This window comes from Culex pipiens, chromosome 2 (assembly GCF_016801865.2).
Source record: "Culex pipiens pallens isolate TS chromosome 2, TS_CPP_V2, whole genome shotgun sequence".
NCBI classification, from domain to species: Eukaryota; Metazoa; Arthropoda; class Insecta; order Diptera; family Culicidae; genus Culex; species Culex pipiens.
The window spans coordinates 4,092,386-4,108,937 of NC_068938.1; the positions used below are offsets into that span (position 1 = coordinate 4,092,386).

The 16,552-nt window shown below is 36.3% G+C and overlaps 1 protein-coding gene, 1 long non-coding RNA gene and 2 other non-coding genes across 4 annotated transcripts in view; 2 read left to right on the forward strand and 2 right to left on the reverse strand.

Moving 5' to 3' along the window:
- LOC128093143 (uncharacterized) overlaps positions 1–16,552 on the forward strand; it is a 279,040-nt gene that overhangs the window by 148,872 nt on the left and 113,616 nt on the right. The window lies entirely within an intron of this gene.
- The window catches only part of LOC120412484 (bone morphogenetic protein receptor type-1B-like), a 260,560-nt gene that overhangs the window by 85,597 nt on the left and 158,411 nt on the right, over positions 1–16,552 (reverse strand). The gene's annotated exons all lie outside the window — the stretch shown is intronic.
- Positions 11,427–11,498, reverse strand: Trnap-ugg (transfer RNA proline (anticodon UGG)). Its single transcript has one exon. It is a non-coding gene; the product is annotated as a tRNA-Pro (tRNA).
- Positions 11,720–11,791, forward strand: Trnap-ugg (transfer RNA proline (anticodon UGG)). The gene has a single exon. It is a non-coding gene; the product is annotated as a tRNA-Pro (tRNA).

The following is a 16,552-nucleotide window of genomic DNA, read 5'->3' on the forward strand; positions in this document are numbered from 1 at the left end:
TCACCCCTCAGCCCATGTCCAATTTTCTGGTCCCTCTACATCACAAATCAGACCAATATGGTCGCGGGTGTCATCTTGTTAAAGAAATTTGGTTTCATTCCCATGGACGATCAATTTATGCAAGGAATCGGGCATTAATTAGGCAATTAACACTTCGTGGAACGGTTGTTTCTTGTCAGTTTTTTTGGAACGTGGGATTCTGATTTGAAGTTTCCTAAATGTTCATATATTGAGCTAAGACATAAATTCAGTTAGAAAAAAACGATAACTAACCCGTAATTCGATTCATTGCCATTTATCGATCATAAACATCGGATTAGCACATGCGAAGCATGCAAGTCTATGACTAACGCCTCAGAAGGACTCCGCACCGTAATTTTAACGGCCATGTTAACTGTCACAGCGATCGGGACCAATGCAAATTTATGTAAATGGCGGGGGTGGCCAAAGGTGTTAAAATCGTTCATCTAAAGTTCATTTATTTTGCACCAGCAGCGCTTTGTGAGCGGAGATCGGTTTATTATGATTGAATTTAGAACAACAACCATACAGCCAACTCAGTGAGGGTGATTAAGACCGAAGCTATTTCGCTCCAGTTCTTGGAGCTTTTTCAGCAAAAGGACCCCCGTTGCTGGTAAATCGGTCATAAAATCACGGCCGAGTGCACTTCAAGCCCGCGACCCCAACGAGGGTTTGGGGTGCTGTAAATTAACTGTCGTGTGCCACGAGTCATAGCCACGGTGAAACGAGAGATAGAGGGTAGACGAATGGTTTAATTAAATAAAAAAAATGGTTTTAAACTGTATGCCACACATGGCGTTTTATTTATTTTGAGCTCTGGGGGTTTGCTGAATGTGATCGAGGACATTGCAGAGCAGTTTCGTTGAATTGTTGAGAGATATTTTGCAGTTCTCTTGAAATTGAGGTAGTATTCGATTACAAATGAAAGCAAATAAAAGTTGAAAAAAATCATGAAATCTTGAACTTCACAAACAGTTATTTTATGAGATATTGTTTTATTTGCATTTAATTATTTTACATAATTTGTTTCTGTGTGTATGTATGTATGTATCAGTACCCCCGTCTTGGCAGGACTTGGCCATGACCATAGTAGGGGAAGGTGGGGCAAGAGGAACAATCGCTCGTACGGCAGTAATTATTACAATTTTGATTATTTCTAGTATGAGGAATTGTTGCTAGCAATGCAATTAGCTGATTCTACTACCACATAACCGCCAAAACGACGTAAACGCCACTGGGCATAAGATTGTACGAAATTTTTTCAAAACCTTCGTTTTCTTATAATATTTGGAAAGTACAAAATAAGGTTTAGGGTTCGTTTAAAGGCTGATTTTATCAAAATGCTATTTTTCCTACCAATTACTTGCACCTATTATAAAGTATGATTTAACTTTTGGTTTTTTGTTGAGAGCTTTTAAAAAATCATGTTCAGGTGAGCATTTTTGGTTTTTTTTTGGATTTTTGGTATGGGAAAAAAATACGAATTGCTGCAACAACATATTTTATTGTGAAATAAATACATAAAAGTACATAAAAACTGATAAACAATTGTTAAAAAAATGTCCATATATGATATAGTGATATTATGAAAAAAATTCGGGTGGTTAGGCGTTTGAAATATAATCATTCATGGTTAAAATAAATGTATAATCATTGTTATGAATTATAAGAGATATCAATGTATAGTAATGAGAATAATAGAAACAATTATCACAATACTAAAAAAGACTCAACAAGTTGTTTCGAAGCTTCTATTCTTTATTTGGAAAATGCAAAGATGTTGGCAACAAAATAGAACTTATAATAATTATATTATTCCTATACCATTACACCGCAATAACACGATCGAGTCCTTATCATTCTACATTTAGTTTTTACATAATTTTGCTAGAATTCTTTTTGACAGTTAAAATTTATAAAACTTAAGGAAAGAAAAAAATATAGTGCAATTGTGATAAATTTAGTAAAACATGTAATAATAATACTAATAAACGCAAATTAAAATTTATTTGTTTTGAGTATCATAAATTTTAATAACAAACCCAAAATATCAGTGCAAAGAAAAAAATTTGCTGCGGCTGAAAACAAAACTCTTTTAGATCGAATTGTGGAGTCTACAGATCAAAAGCTTCGAAACAGCTGTCAAGGCATAGTTTCAGTAATACGTACCGATTTTGACAGCAATTATATTATTTTTTTGTTAAGAAAATAAGAACGTCTGAACACAATACGTTACTATTGGCAATCAAAAAAGCACAATACGTTTAAAATATTAGTTTAATTTTGTAAAATAACAATACAATAATATTGTTGGTGTCAAAATTCGAAAATAACAAAAGAAAAGCATTTTTTGGATTCATCCAGATGGTTCCAATCTTGGGCCTGATATTCAATGTTATCAATTATGCATGTAACCAAACAAAGATCTTTAGAATATCCATATAATGATGACATCAGATGGATCCGAAAAATGCAAAGATTTTTTTTAATTAATAAGAAAAAAATCTTTTTCAAACTAAAGTTTATTAATGTACAAAACATGTGATAAATACCGGAAAAACTGAAAAAAGTATTCAGCTAACAAACTGGACTCAAAATTAAAAAAAAAAAAATAAGAATAGTTGAGGAACTAGGTAATATTTTTCAAAATGCCGTAAGCTTGCATTGTGATTTATAAGTATTGAAATCGAACTAAAAGTTAGTAAATTTAAACAAAAATTTAAATAAAAAACTTTCATGAGGCTATGAGCAGCCCTGAAATCAATGTTCGACAAGAATTAATATGTATGAATGCTAGAATATATAATAAATAAGTTGAAGCTGTTCATCTTTTTTAAGAAAAATAATTGAACTTGTCATTATCAGCATTATCAGCAAACAAAACAATTAACTGCGGGTCCTCACTGCTGGCTTTCAACTGAAAAAGATATGAAACTTAACTAACATTTTGGACACATAGAAATTATGAAAGACGAAAATAGCAGCGAGTGTTTGTTTTTTTCTTAACGCAAAAGTTACTAAGATTTTTTTCAAAACTATAATAAAAAATATGGTTACCATGATCTACAGCTTTTCTAAATTTGAAATTTTGTTGACAAAATATATAACAAATTAAGAAAAGAACAAATTAAAATTGTGTGGGTCAAAAAGACTTAACAATGACATAATTTGAAAAAGGTAAAAAAAGCTTTGTTGCCATGTTGTTGAATGACAAGTTTCTAAATGGAACTTTCTCACCGGCAGCTTTACTCAGCGCCATAGTCTTTTATAGCATTTAACAATGATTAATCAAGAACACCGAATTGATTTTTCCCCGAACGGCAACGGCACCAAATGATCGCAAATGCACACAAATTCCCCATAGTCTCTTCCTTTCGACTTTTATGGCACTACACATTGAAACTTTTATAATCGTTGGAAGTAAAATCGCTAATTCTACTAAAACAAATAAGATTTTGAAGATTTTCCTCAAAACTATCTCAAATTAAAAGTTGAAATTACGCGACAAGGCGAAAAATTTTCACTTCCGATCACACCGACTACTGCGATCTCGTCCTATTTTACATAATTTGTTTCTGCACATAAACTTGAAGGCAATGAAAATATTTGGAAACAAAAATTATACTTTGCTGATCAATTATCCCTAAAACGTTTACGGTGACAGAATCCACCAAGAATCTCTGCCCAGATATTGATTGCATCATTTGCGATAAGTCCCATCTGTACAACCAACCCCTAATGAACAGCTGGATTTCACCGCAAACCCAAAGTCTCAATAAAGTCATTAGCATACAATTGAGTTAGGCAACCAACGCAACTCCAGCAAATCCAACTCGAAGAATATCCACAAAGTCTAACCTCAACTCACGTTGAGGAAGGTGCGATTATTAATAACCTGTCCTTTCTCGCTAGCCTAATAAAACCTGTGGAGAAATCCCACACACGCACCTTAGGTCTGTTGGTGGCCACCCAGGTTGATGATGCTCAAAGCTCAGCCCCGGACATTGTGCCACATTCTAGTCATATTGTTGTGTCCTCCCTCCTCTTCCTGTGTTGTGTCACTAACCCAACTGGTCGAGGAGACCCCCTCGCTTATGATTTATGAAACACCTGGTCGTCGTTACGAAAGCAACAGAAGTGGGATCCGATAAATCAACGGTTTTAGCAAATTTGAATCAATGATTCCGCTGAGGAAAGTTATGAGCAAAACAAGATTATCGCATTAATGGAAGAGATCGCGCGGGGTTGACAAAGGACTCCACCAAGAACCCGAGTGGACATTCCAGAGGAAATTTATGGAGAGATTCCTCCAACTTTATCACCCCTGTCCAAGCTTCGCTTAATCAAGCAGAGGGCGGCACACTTCAAAGAACTTGACGCTTATCTTAATTTTGTCGGTTGAACTTATTCACCTTCTTCTTTCCCTGCTACGTGTTGCTCGCTGCGTCGGTCACGAAACCCTCAAAGGAACGCACCATCAACCATTCTAACTTCCACGTTGAAGAAGCGCATCGGCGCGACCTTCTCCAAGTTCTGGCCGCGGTGCATGCATAATTGGTAATAGGATTGCCCCCACCACTACACCACTACTTAAAAAAGGGGGAAATTCGTTCTGGGGCACGTTCGACGGGGTCTATCGAAAAGGGCTTGAAATTACCACTGCTGACGTCGAAAAAAAGGGTTACGAAGAGGTCAATTACATCGCTGGGATTCGCCATGGGTCGGAAATGAATTTCCAATTTCGGTGATCTGACGGCATCGAGATGTGATCTGGTCACGCACCGCGGCAACACGTAAAAAAAGCAAAATTGAAGAGTGACAACCGAGCCGCGCCAAAAGCTGAAGTGATGCTGTGGATTAGATAGGGTGATTCTTGATACGAATCTTGAATCTGGTCAAGGTGTTGGGCTATTAAATGCTCACTGTCAGCTTTGGACATCAATAGGTGAAATAATAATAAGTGCTTAAGCTTTTTGATTGTGCGGGAAGAATCGAAGCCAGTGGGTTTGATTGATCTTCGATTTAATGGCAGGAGGATTTGGTTCAAAAAATATATTGATGGGTTCATCCAAAGAAGGATATCATTAGAGAGCATTGTTTGCGAGGAAAAGAATTTTCTACGAAAAAATAAAACTTCCTAGAGAACTTGGAAAAAATTGATTTACCAAAAATTGAATAGTTTTAAAAGTTCTGTTGACCTCGGAATTGAACTACAAGGAGATCTGTAATTCTGCTATTGGTCATTGTGTTATAATTTAATTTTAAACAAAATAATTAGAGCAATTCCAGCTTAAATTAGGATTTTTTCTGGTACTTTTATACCCGACCCTCTCCGATTTCAATGAAACTTTGTAGACATGTTTTCCTAGGCCTATACAAGCCATTTGTGTGTATGTGGAGCCAATTGTACTCAAAAATAACATTTGAGAAGGGTGGAGTCATTTAAAAAAAATGCATTTTGCAATTTGAAAATTACTGTATCTCGAAGCTGTTGCATCGCATCAAAAAGTGGTCAAAAACAAACTTGTAGGAAAAACCGCTTGTTTGAAAAACTGATAGTGAGAATCGATTTGCCAGAAACTTTTACATAAAAGTCTCCATGTCGACCATTGTCCTATGTCCAACCCTTGGGAAGATACAGCGGTTTAAAAAATAAAATGTCGAAAAAAAAGGTTTTTTGAATGTTGAAAAAATTAGGTTTTTTGGTGGTTTTTTGTAATTTTTATATGACATAATAGTTTTTCAGTCTCGTAAATATTTTTACCGGAAAGTTTGTCCAATTTCCCATAAGTTTGCCTTTGACAGCTTTTCAATCGGATGTATAAGAAAACAGATATATGCTTATATACATTGCTTATAACTGAAAATAGAATATTTTGTTCAGTGTGGTAGAAACCTGATAAGTAAATAAGCTTACGCAAATATTAAAAATAGTCAAATTAAAAAGTTGTCAAAGGTTGGGAAATTGGACGAGCTTTCCGGTAAAAATATTTTCGAGACTGAAAAACTATTATGTCATATAAAAATTACAAAAAACCACCAAAAAACCTAATTTTTTCAACATTTATTTTTTTTAAACCGCTGTATCTTCCCAAGGATTGGACATAGGACAATGGTCAATATGAAGACTTTTATTAAAAATTGTCTGGCGACTCAAATCACATTATCGGTATTTAAAAATTTTGACGTTTATACTACTTTTCAAAAAAAAACATTTTTAGTAAATGATTTTTGTATTGTTTTTTTGGAGAGACATACCATCCTGAATTTTTCGTCATTGTTTTGAGAACATCATAGGCTATTTCCTCAAAAAATTTGAACGAAAAAGAATCGTGATATCACCTTTCAATTTAACCTTTAAACTGAAAAATCAAAAAATCTTATAGAAGTGGTGTGTATTTTTATTTCAGTGTAATTTTTTCAGAAAGCCCGTTCAATTTCCTACAAGTTTGTCATTGACCGCTTTTTGTGCGATTCAACGGCTTCGAGATACAGTCATTTTTAAATTGCAAAATATAAAAATATTTAAATAACTTACGCCCTTCTCAAATATTATTTTCGAGTACAATTGGGTTCATATACACAATAACGGCTTATATAGGCCTAAGAAAACATGTCTACAAAGTTTCACTGAAATCGGAGAGGGTCGGGTACAAAAGTACCAGAAAAATTCCTGATTTGAGCTAGAACTTCTTTATATAGCTTCAAAACCGAAGGCTGAACGCCAATTGAAAGAAGTTTAAAGCAGGGCTGTGGAGTCGGAGTCGGGGCCGGAGTCGTAAATTTCTGATAGACCCGGAGTCGGAGCTGCAGTTGGAGTGGTCAAAAAATTTATTATAATTTACGAACTTATTTATTGTTCAATATTTGATATAATTCCGGTTAATTCCAATTTATTTTATATTTTAAATTTATTTATAGAATTGCGTGCACTGCGTTGACATTTTTTTGTTTAATTTATTTTTTGGTTTAAGATATTTATCAGATACCATGATGTTTTCGAAGCATTTTTATTGTGATTGGAAAGCTCACTATCAGTATTTAACAAAAATAATTATGTTTTTAAAACATTATCAACTATTATATCAATCTTCTACTTGGAACGCAACATGCTAAATAAAAACAAATCAAAGTGTCGTGCAGAAAACATTTCAAGCTGACAAAAAATATCGAAAATAAGTTGCAACTAATTTTGAAATACAGTTAAGCCGGCGCTCTTATGCCTCGCATATGCATTTTTGCACATACGAGTCATTGAATTTATTAGATATATCGATTACCCCAATGTTTACAATTTCTCGACAAAACTCTTTAAGTGTTGATCCTTAAATAATATCGTTGAACATGTTTATTTTTTTTAAATGCCTTAAATCGGGGTGATATAATTGATATAATTTAATTTATTTTTCAAATATTAGAATTTTCTCATGATTTGTATGTTTAAAATGTGTACTGGGCTGGATCACACAATGTTCATGTACGTCTTCTCAAATAAATTAAAAAAAGCTTTAAAAAAAAGTTACTTGGAAATTGTTTTTTTTTTTTTCAAAACCAGGGTATCTTTGATAGTTACTGCACATCAATTTCTCATTACTGAATTCAGTTAAATTTACTGAAATCTGCACTACTGAAATTTTTAGTAAATGAAAACTTAGCATTAGCATTAGCATTTGGAGGACGCCCCACCACCGGAAGGCTCCACAACGCTTATCCCACTGTTTGGTGTGGTTGTGTTAGACCCTCATCCGGAACAATAATCCAACACGGGAGATACCATGTCTTCATCTTTTGATGAGTGTGTAATACAACCCAGGGCATAAGGGGGTCCTGGCCGGGTCCAAGCTATCCTCAGGAATGGGGAGGATCGTTAGTAAACACCTATCTAAAGTGCGCAAGGACCCCTACGTCACCTTAGTGGTATAGATGTTTGTAGGGAGGTTTTGGACTCAATGTTAGTAGGAGAGGTAGAACCCTAGGATACACCTCGAAAGGCATTGCGGGTTGGTTGTAACAGTATTCCAAATTCCAATCTTTGCTCACCAAGTCGTCATGGCCTAGTGGTTAGCATTTTTGCTTACCAATCCAAAGGATGGGGGATCGAACCCCGCCTCGGGTGACTTTTGGTTTTTCGTTCATATTCATCATTTCAAATTTCTGTGTTCTTAACTTTTCTCGTTGGGAGCAGATGGGAATCGAAACCAGAACCATTCGCTTACAAAGCAAACACCGTAACCAGTCAGCCACGGCCGCTCCTCATTTTTAGTAAATGAAAACTTCTTGAAAAAAAAAACAATTGAAAATTAGTGTAGCTAGCTTATTAGCTTAAAAAACGACTTTTTATTTAAAGTAGTTAAATCAAATGTTTCAATTTTTCGAACAACAAAATTCAAATTTACTCAGAAAATTGTTGTGCTGAAAATGCATTTTTTTAAATATTTCAAATACAGATTAGGTGTCGGAGTCGGAGCCGGAGTCAACAATTTGTGGAAAGCCGAAGCCGGAGTCGGAGTCGGAGTCGGCTTAACTCAGAAAGCCGGAGTTGGAGTCGGAGTCGCTAGAAATATGACCCGACTCCGCAGCCCTGATTTAAAGTTATTGTCCTAATTTTATTTCAGTCGTCATAATTTAATCACTTTCCCGGTTCAAAAACACTATCCAAATTAAGCTCAACCAATAATTTCTCCCAATACCCATTTCCCTCGAACCCATATTTCACCGGCCACTTATTTCGTCCAATTCATTGCCTCTCGAATGGGCTTTCTGCAACATAAATTAGACTCAACTTCCCTTTTTCGCCTTTCGCACTCGAGCCCGCCAGATTATAATCTTGTATTTGATGACAAATAATTATATTAACACGTTGTTTATTTTTATTTCACTCCTTTTGCGGCTGCCAGTTTCCGCCATATGCTACTTATTTTTTTGCAGTCTGTTTTACGTCCTTTTTTTGCATACATTTTGCGCCCCTTTCGAAACGTGGTCGTGACTGCGTTAAAGGGTTACCAAAAAAAAGTATGCATTTTAAGGTTTAGCACGTGCTCTTTTTTTTGCTTTCAACTTTAATTGCAGTGAGCTTCAATTCTTTGAATTTTTAAATCATTATTTCGCTTAACAAATTTCAATGTAAAGTTCCCTCTGTCATTGACTTCCAACCGGAATTTTACCGTTTCGTGACAATAAAGGCTCATTTTTCTTCAATGCAAAGAAAAATATAATTTATTATCACTTGAAGAGGCATTGTCGTGGCCCAGACTCCAACCACAAAAACCTCGCCGTATAGCAAGAAATGAGCGAAGATAAATATTCTCAGCTCGAGGTTCCCGAGCTTTTTGTTATGATTTTGGAGAACCATCCATCTTTGGGCGCGTGAAGCCCCCCTCGAGAGTGTAATTGTTCAATTGAATCGATTTTAAGATGGGTCATAATGAATTATGGTCTCCCCTTTCCGCTATTTCTCTCTCTGGACCTGTCTCCCCTTTAAGATGAGGATGATTTTGTGGTTTTCTGATCGTGCGGGGTCCAGACACATTAGAGGGAATAACAAGACGGAGTTCTTTGGCCAAGTTGGCTTTTGTAACGGCCAAGAAGAAGGCGCGAGAAAAGCGATTCCAATCTCCACGGGTTGCCCGCTCATTGTGGTCACATTTGGAGTTCTTCTCCTTTTTCAGTGATGATTTTCTTGTTGTTATTTTTTTGTGTGTGGAGCCAATGGCCGCGTCTGGAGGAGTGATTTGTGGGTATGGTAATACGAGGACAACGTGTGTTGTATCAAATTTAAATATTTTGAAGCAACTGATACGATTTTGTCAACTCTCCCAAATTGTCTAGTTCTGTTCCCGGGTGACAAACGCTATCCTGTCCACCCAGGGGACCGACAATCGTTGATCATCTTGATAGTGAAGGCGATTCGGGAAACACAACAACGACAGAAATTCTTTACAAATAAAAAACTATTTGAATGAAGCATTCACTCGATTCCAGCAAAGAAAAACAAGTTTCAATCGAAGCCAAAAAAGGCTTCTTTTGTGCGTTCTCTGAACAGTTTTTTCGAACAACACATGGGAGAAGTTTTGGGACGAGAAGCCAAAAAAATAAATGAGTTCTTTCACGCTTGTTAAGAGGCATTCTATTCACACCTTTTTCTTGTTGCTGTCCAGTTTCGGGGACTCGACTGAAACTCCGGTGTTGTTGAAATTCGGTGGAGCGAAGCCAGAAGGCATTAAAAAACTTCTCTTTGAATGGTGAAGATATTGAATGGATGAATCTCTTTTGAAACATAAGTTTTCTTTTCTAAGAGTACATCAATTTGGTTAATTTTTCAGTAGAAATTATGAACACGAGGAAACATCTCAAAATTTTTTCCCTTTTTTTTAATTTTTGTTTAAAAACTAACTTAATCCACCTATGTGGTTGATGCCTTCCTCACTTTTTACCAACAATGGGTAATATGAGTGGTTTGGACACATATTTCAGCTATTTTTTAGATCCAGCAAAATAAGTACACAGATATAACTTAAGTGGTCATAACTCGAGACAGGGTTGCCAGATTATCAATGTTGTGGACTCGTTGGAAAGGGTTTTCGATTACCTAACCAACGATGAGTCGGGTGATGGATCCGGACATCGTTCACATACATTTAATTGAGATTCGGCTTCAAAAAAGTACATAAATATCACTTAAGTATTCATAACTCGAGACAGGGTTGCCAGATCTTCAGTGTTGTGAGCTTGTTGGAAAGTTCTCTCAATTATCTAATCAACGATGGGTTGGGTGATGGATCCGGACATCAATTGAGGTCCGGCTTCAAAAAAGTACATAAATATTACTTAAGTGGTCATAACTCCAGACAGGGTTGCCAGATCTTCAATGTTGTGGACTCATTGGAAAGGTCTTTCAATTATCTTATCAACGATGGGTCGGATAATGGATCCGGACATCATTTGCATACATTTAATTGAGATCCGGCTTCAAAAAAGTACATAAATAACACTTAAGTGGTCATAACTCAAGACAGGGTTGCCAGATCTTCAATGTTGTAAGCTTGTTGGAAAGGTCTCGCCAACGATGGGTCGGGTGATGGATCCGGACATCGTTCACATGCATATAAATGAGATCCGGATATATGTGAAAACACATTTGTATACATAACTTTTGAACAAGTTATCGAAACTTGCAACTGGTTAGGTCAAAATCGGTTCAGCCAGTGCTGAGAAAACTTAGTGAGAACTTTGGTCACATACACACACACACACACACACACACACACACACACACACACACAGAAATTTGTTCAGTTTTCGATTCTGAGTCGATATGCATACATGAAGGTATATATAATTTTAGGTTAAAATTTTGAAGTTTTTTGATAAAATTTCTCATTAAAAAGAACAAAAAACTTATTTCCGGGCTCAACCGGGATTTGAACCCGGGACCTCTCGCACCCAAAGCGAGAATCATACCCCTAGACCATTGAGCCGCTTGCTTTTCTCTACCCTTGCAACCCCAGCTGACTCGTATCGGTTCGAGTCGATTATTTTGTCCAAGTCCGCGACTCGGTGGACCAAGCGCGAAGTGAAAGTAAAACGCGAATTTCAAACCTCCGCGAGTTGCAGCACCACGGTGTCTGATGGTGGTGTGGCGAGAAATAAAACAACAAACTTGTCTGCTGCTGTTTCACCGTGCAGCGATTTTCGAGGTGGCTCAATGGTCTAGGGGTATGATTCTCGCTTTGGGTGCGAGAGGTCCCGGGTTCAAATCCCGGTTGAGCCCGAAGTTCTTTTTTTGTGAACATCTGCACCGATTTTGACCTTGGGAAGAAACGATTCCTAGCCTTCAACATTTTACGACGAAACCTGCTGAGTTTGGAGGAAGAAATTCAAAGGAACCAGAAACACATCTGCACCGGGTTTCTCGCTTGTTTTGTTCGAGTTATTCTTGCTGGGTGCTCTTCCAGGAAGGGAAGTCCATGCATCATAGCTGGGATGAAAAGAAGGAGAAGTGTTTTCTGTGTAACCTGCAGAAGACGTAAAAACTGCTCAATTTTGCGTTTAAGAAACGTTTTTTCTCACCCAAACACACATTTTTATGATTTATTAGCATGCAAAATGTTGGTTCAAGAAGGACGGCCGAGACCCACCAGAGCAACCACAGTTTTGTTCAAGGAGATCGAAAGGAGCGAACCAGATGTGTGGCAAATTTGGTTAAAAATGGGATTCTGTTTTTTGCCAATTTTAGGCAGGAAATAAGCTTTAAAGGATACACCGGAAAGACCAACCGCGAGAAATCGTTTAATCATTTGAGCTGTTTTTTTTAAAATTATTTCCAGGAAATGTTGTCAATAACTATTCTGAAACTGTTTATTGATTACCTAGTCGTTCCACGGAAATTGACTTGAGTGGGGTTCGTAAACCTTAAAAAAATCATAAACAACCACAACCAGTGTTATCATTTGTAATCAGTCTGTTAAGGTAACTCGTTTCTTGGAAGACATGACCTCACCTCAAACAATTTGCGCAACACTTCAAAGGCCCCTGCACTGTTTACCTGTTCACGCGACTGGGGATTAAATACAATCGATTCTTATCGAACTTTTACAACAGCGTTTTTTTCACACCGGACGCGTGAGTTTGATTGCACATCCGTTTATCTGTGGCAACGCAATGCAGTTGAAAAGTCAAACAAATCCAAGCCGCGATGCACTTTTGTGTCCAGACTTGAAGTGTTTTTCGTGGTTATTGATGTTTACACGCCGGTTCTCCAAGAGCCTAATGAGCCAACCAGACCAACTCTTCCATTTATGGCCCCGCAGAAGAAGACACTCGTCGCCGTCGTAGATCTGACAGTGAAACCCACTTTCAACCCGGTTGACCATATAGAACCTCGGACCGTCACTCCTGAAGATCTCTGTCTATATAATTAACCTAGATAAACATAAACGGTTCAACGCCGACGAACGCTGTCGACTCCGAGGGATTCTCGGCGTAAAACACCAAGAAGACTCACAAGAAGTCCCACTTCCAATCGGGGCAATAAAGTTGTACAACATCATAACCGGAGCCCACAGAGAGCCCTCGACTGTGAGTTGCTGCTGCTATCGGGAACACAGTTTTATTTGAGGCCGCACGTCATAAATGATGCGTTTTCCCCTTATCGGACTTAACCTCTTTTTTTGCCTCCCCGATCGTTACATTTCGATTTGTGGTTTTGTTGCGCTGCAGGTAAACCGAGCAAGCAGTTAAAGATGTCGCAAAAATTGTGTGTCGTTTTTGGACGTGTGCACTGCGCAGAGCTTGTGTTAACGTATGTCGTTCAATTACTGATAACAATGGGTGTAAATGAACGAAATTTGGTCAAAATAAATGGATGATTTTTGTGTAAACTTTAATATTTTAAATCAATATTTCTATACATTATCACTAAATCTAAGGACAATTTTTTTTCTGCATCCGACGTTCCGATGCGAGTTGATGCTTTCCTCAGGCGATATTTAGTTGTAACGTTTCTTTTTGGATCATTATCTAAGGTTTTTTTTAAAAGGTTTTTTGCACATTTTATGAGCAAACTTTCAAAAATTGTTTGTTTGATAAATTGCTATTTTGAGTTGCATACAATTGTATTGTCGTTGTTTTTGGTGACCAAAACGATATATAAATTCAAATAAGTATCAAAACACTTTTTTGCGGTGCTGTGCATCTTGATTCCAATATTTTACAAAGTATTTAAAAATGATTTTAAATAGACTAGAAAAAATTGAACGATCTGCAAAAATATACATTGAACAATTTTAAAGCTTGAAAAATTTTAAGTATATCAAAACACAGTTTTGGCTTCATGATTCTTTTTGAGAAATTTGATATTTTTGAAAAAAATTGCAACTGTTTTTATTCTTAAAACGATGAAAAATGATGAACTTGCCGGCAAAATTGTATCGCTTAAAGGGTTATCTGAAAAAATTACTTAAATTTTTTTCGTGGCAACATTGATTGATTATAACTTACAGAATATAAATTTTATTCATGCTCCTCAAAAAAGATAAACTTTATTGAAGAAAGTGCATTCAAAACTACGAGAAATTAAAGTTTAGTTTTCTTATAAACATTTGTAGCCAACAATCCAATATTTTTCATATATTTCACATTTTCACGAGTTGGAAAATTTTGTTTCCGAGGTTGGTTCTGAATTTGTTCTGAAAAATAATAATTTAGAATTTGGGTCATTCCAGGTCAACTGAGTACACTTTTGGACTCAACCTTCACCGATTTGGACCAAACTTGGAGGGAACATTCATCTTTTGATAGTTAACAGAAATCTCAAGTTTGGTGCTGATTGGACCATCCCTCTATTTTGGCACCGCCCTCTTTTTTGACGATTTTAAAAAAAAAAACTTTTTTTTTCTTTTAATCATAACTTTTCAAATATTTGAGCAAAAGACTTTCTACAGGTTGCATTTTATAGAAAATTGTTCAAGGTATTCGATAAAAATAAAATTTTAGCCCTGCTCACTAATATTATATTTAAACGTTTTAAGTATTAAAATTAAGTTTTGACCAATTCCTTATACTTGTATTTGTTTTATTTTATCACCATCGTATTCCCCGGACAATTTTACATAATTATTAATGTAGATCTCAAACTAAAATAAACTATTGGCGAGATACAGCGATTTTGATCTTGCGCTGCACTCTGTCCTATGAATTCAAATCCGAAATAAGTTTCCAACATATAAAAACCGAACTATGCGGGATTCATCCCTTTTTGTTGAAAAGTACACCAAGTACTTCCGAGTGCTGCGTTAAATCAAACTTTTTTCAGTAAAATCGCTGTATCTTGCCAATAGTTCATTTTAGTTTGATGTCTACATTGTTTGTTATGCAAAATTGTCCGGGGAACCCGATGGTGATAAAATAAAACAAATAAAAATATAAGGAATTCGTTAAAACTGAATTTTAATATTTAAAACGTTAAAATATAGTATAAGTGGACATTCTAGATTACTTTTTTAATACAACCAATGCGCCATGGGTATCCTATGTACATAGGACCTTTTGAAAAAGTAAGCAAGAGGGTTAACATTTTATTTTTTTATTCAACCTGTAGAAAGTCTTTTGCTTAGGTATTTGCAAAGTTTTTTTTTCTTAACTTATTTTTATTAGGTCCTTTTAGGTGCTGTGACCAGGTTGGGACCGAGGATCAGTAAAACAATATATAATAACAAAAAAAAAAACTCCTTAAATTCCATACTTGGAGATCATGTAACTGACGAGGGTTACTTGGTCCAAGCGGGTCTTGCAGGTCTTGAACCTTCCGATGTACTCGGAGAAAATCCCCCACAGCTCAGCCGAACTGTAGAGTACCTCCCCGGCTTCCTTCTCCGTGGCTCCACCGTCTCTCCGTTATGATTCAAAGAAAAAAAGTTTTTTTGAAAATCGTCAAAAATGGGAGGGTCCAATCAGCACCAAACTTGGGATTTCTGTTAGCTATCGATGGATGAACGTTCCCTACAAGTTTGGTCCAAATCGGTGAAGGTCGAGTCCAAAAGTGTACCCAGTTGACCTGGAATAACCCATATATGTTAAGGGACTAAAAATTATGAATACATTAATTTTGACAGAAAATATTTAGGCCGTTACAAATATTTTTTGAAGTTTATGTCCCTCGACTCTGACCAAAGTCGAGCGGGGGGGGGGGGGGGGGGGGGGGGCAAAAAAATAAAAAAGTATAAAAATTTATACTGCGAGCCATGTATTCAACATTTTAAAGAAACAAGTGTTTTAGAATGCATTATTCACCTGTCCAATTGTTTTACCATCATTACTTCCAAAACATCTAAATATTGACAAAAAAATTATTTTTTGCGAAAAATATATTTTTTGCAGTGCTGTACATTGGAATTACATAAAAAATCAAAACATTTTTAAAAAAGCCCAAACATGATGATTAAGTATGATTACACTACTCGACAAAACAAAACTTGTGTCAACGGATTCACGATATCTCATCCGTTCCTGAGAGAAAAGGCATCCCCGAATCCGATGCAATCGACATAATTTGATTTTATGTCCACGCGGACTGATGAAAAATTGGTACATTTTTTAACATAAAAAATCGAACAATTTAAAAAAAACCATGCGTCTCCTCCCAATTATATGAGCCATCTACAAGAATATGGAAGCGCCTGGTGCATAGCCATTTCCTTTAAGCACAACGGAAACAACCAATACAAATGTATAAAAAAGTTGTCAAGTTCTCGGGGGGTCCACAGCTAGCATTTTTTGTACGATTATAAAAAATAAATATTAAAAGTTTAAAATTAATTTATTTAAAAAACATATTTTTTGATTTATTTGTTTACTAAAATTTTATGTATCTCAAAGATCTATGGGTACTTCGGGATGTCCATGGTCATCCAAGGACTGCCTGGAGTTAAGATCTACGAGTCTACCGCCGTAACAAGCAAGAGGTCGTCGGATTTTGACCCCGGATCATGTGCGTATAGCATCAGTGCATATGGTAGACTACTGTATGAATGTG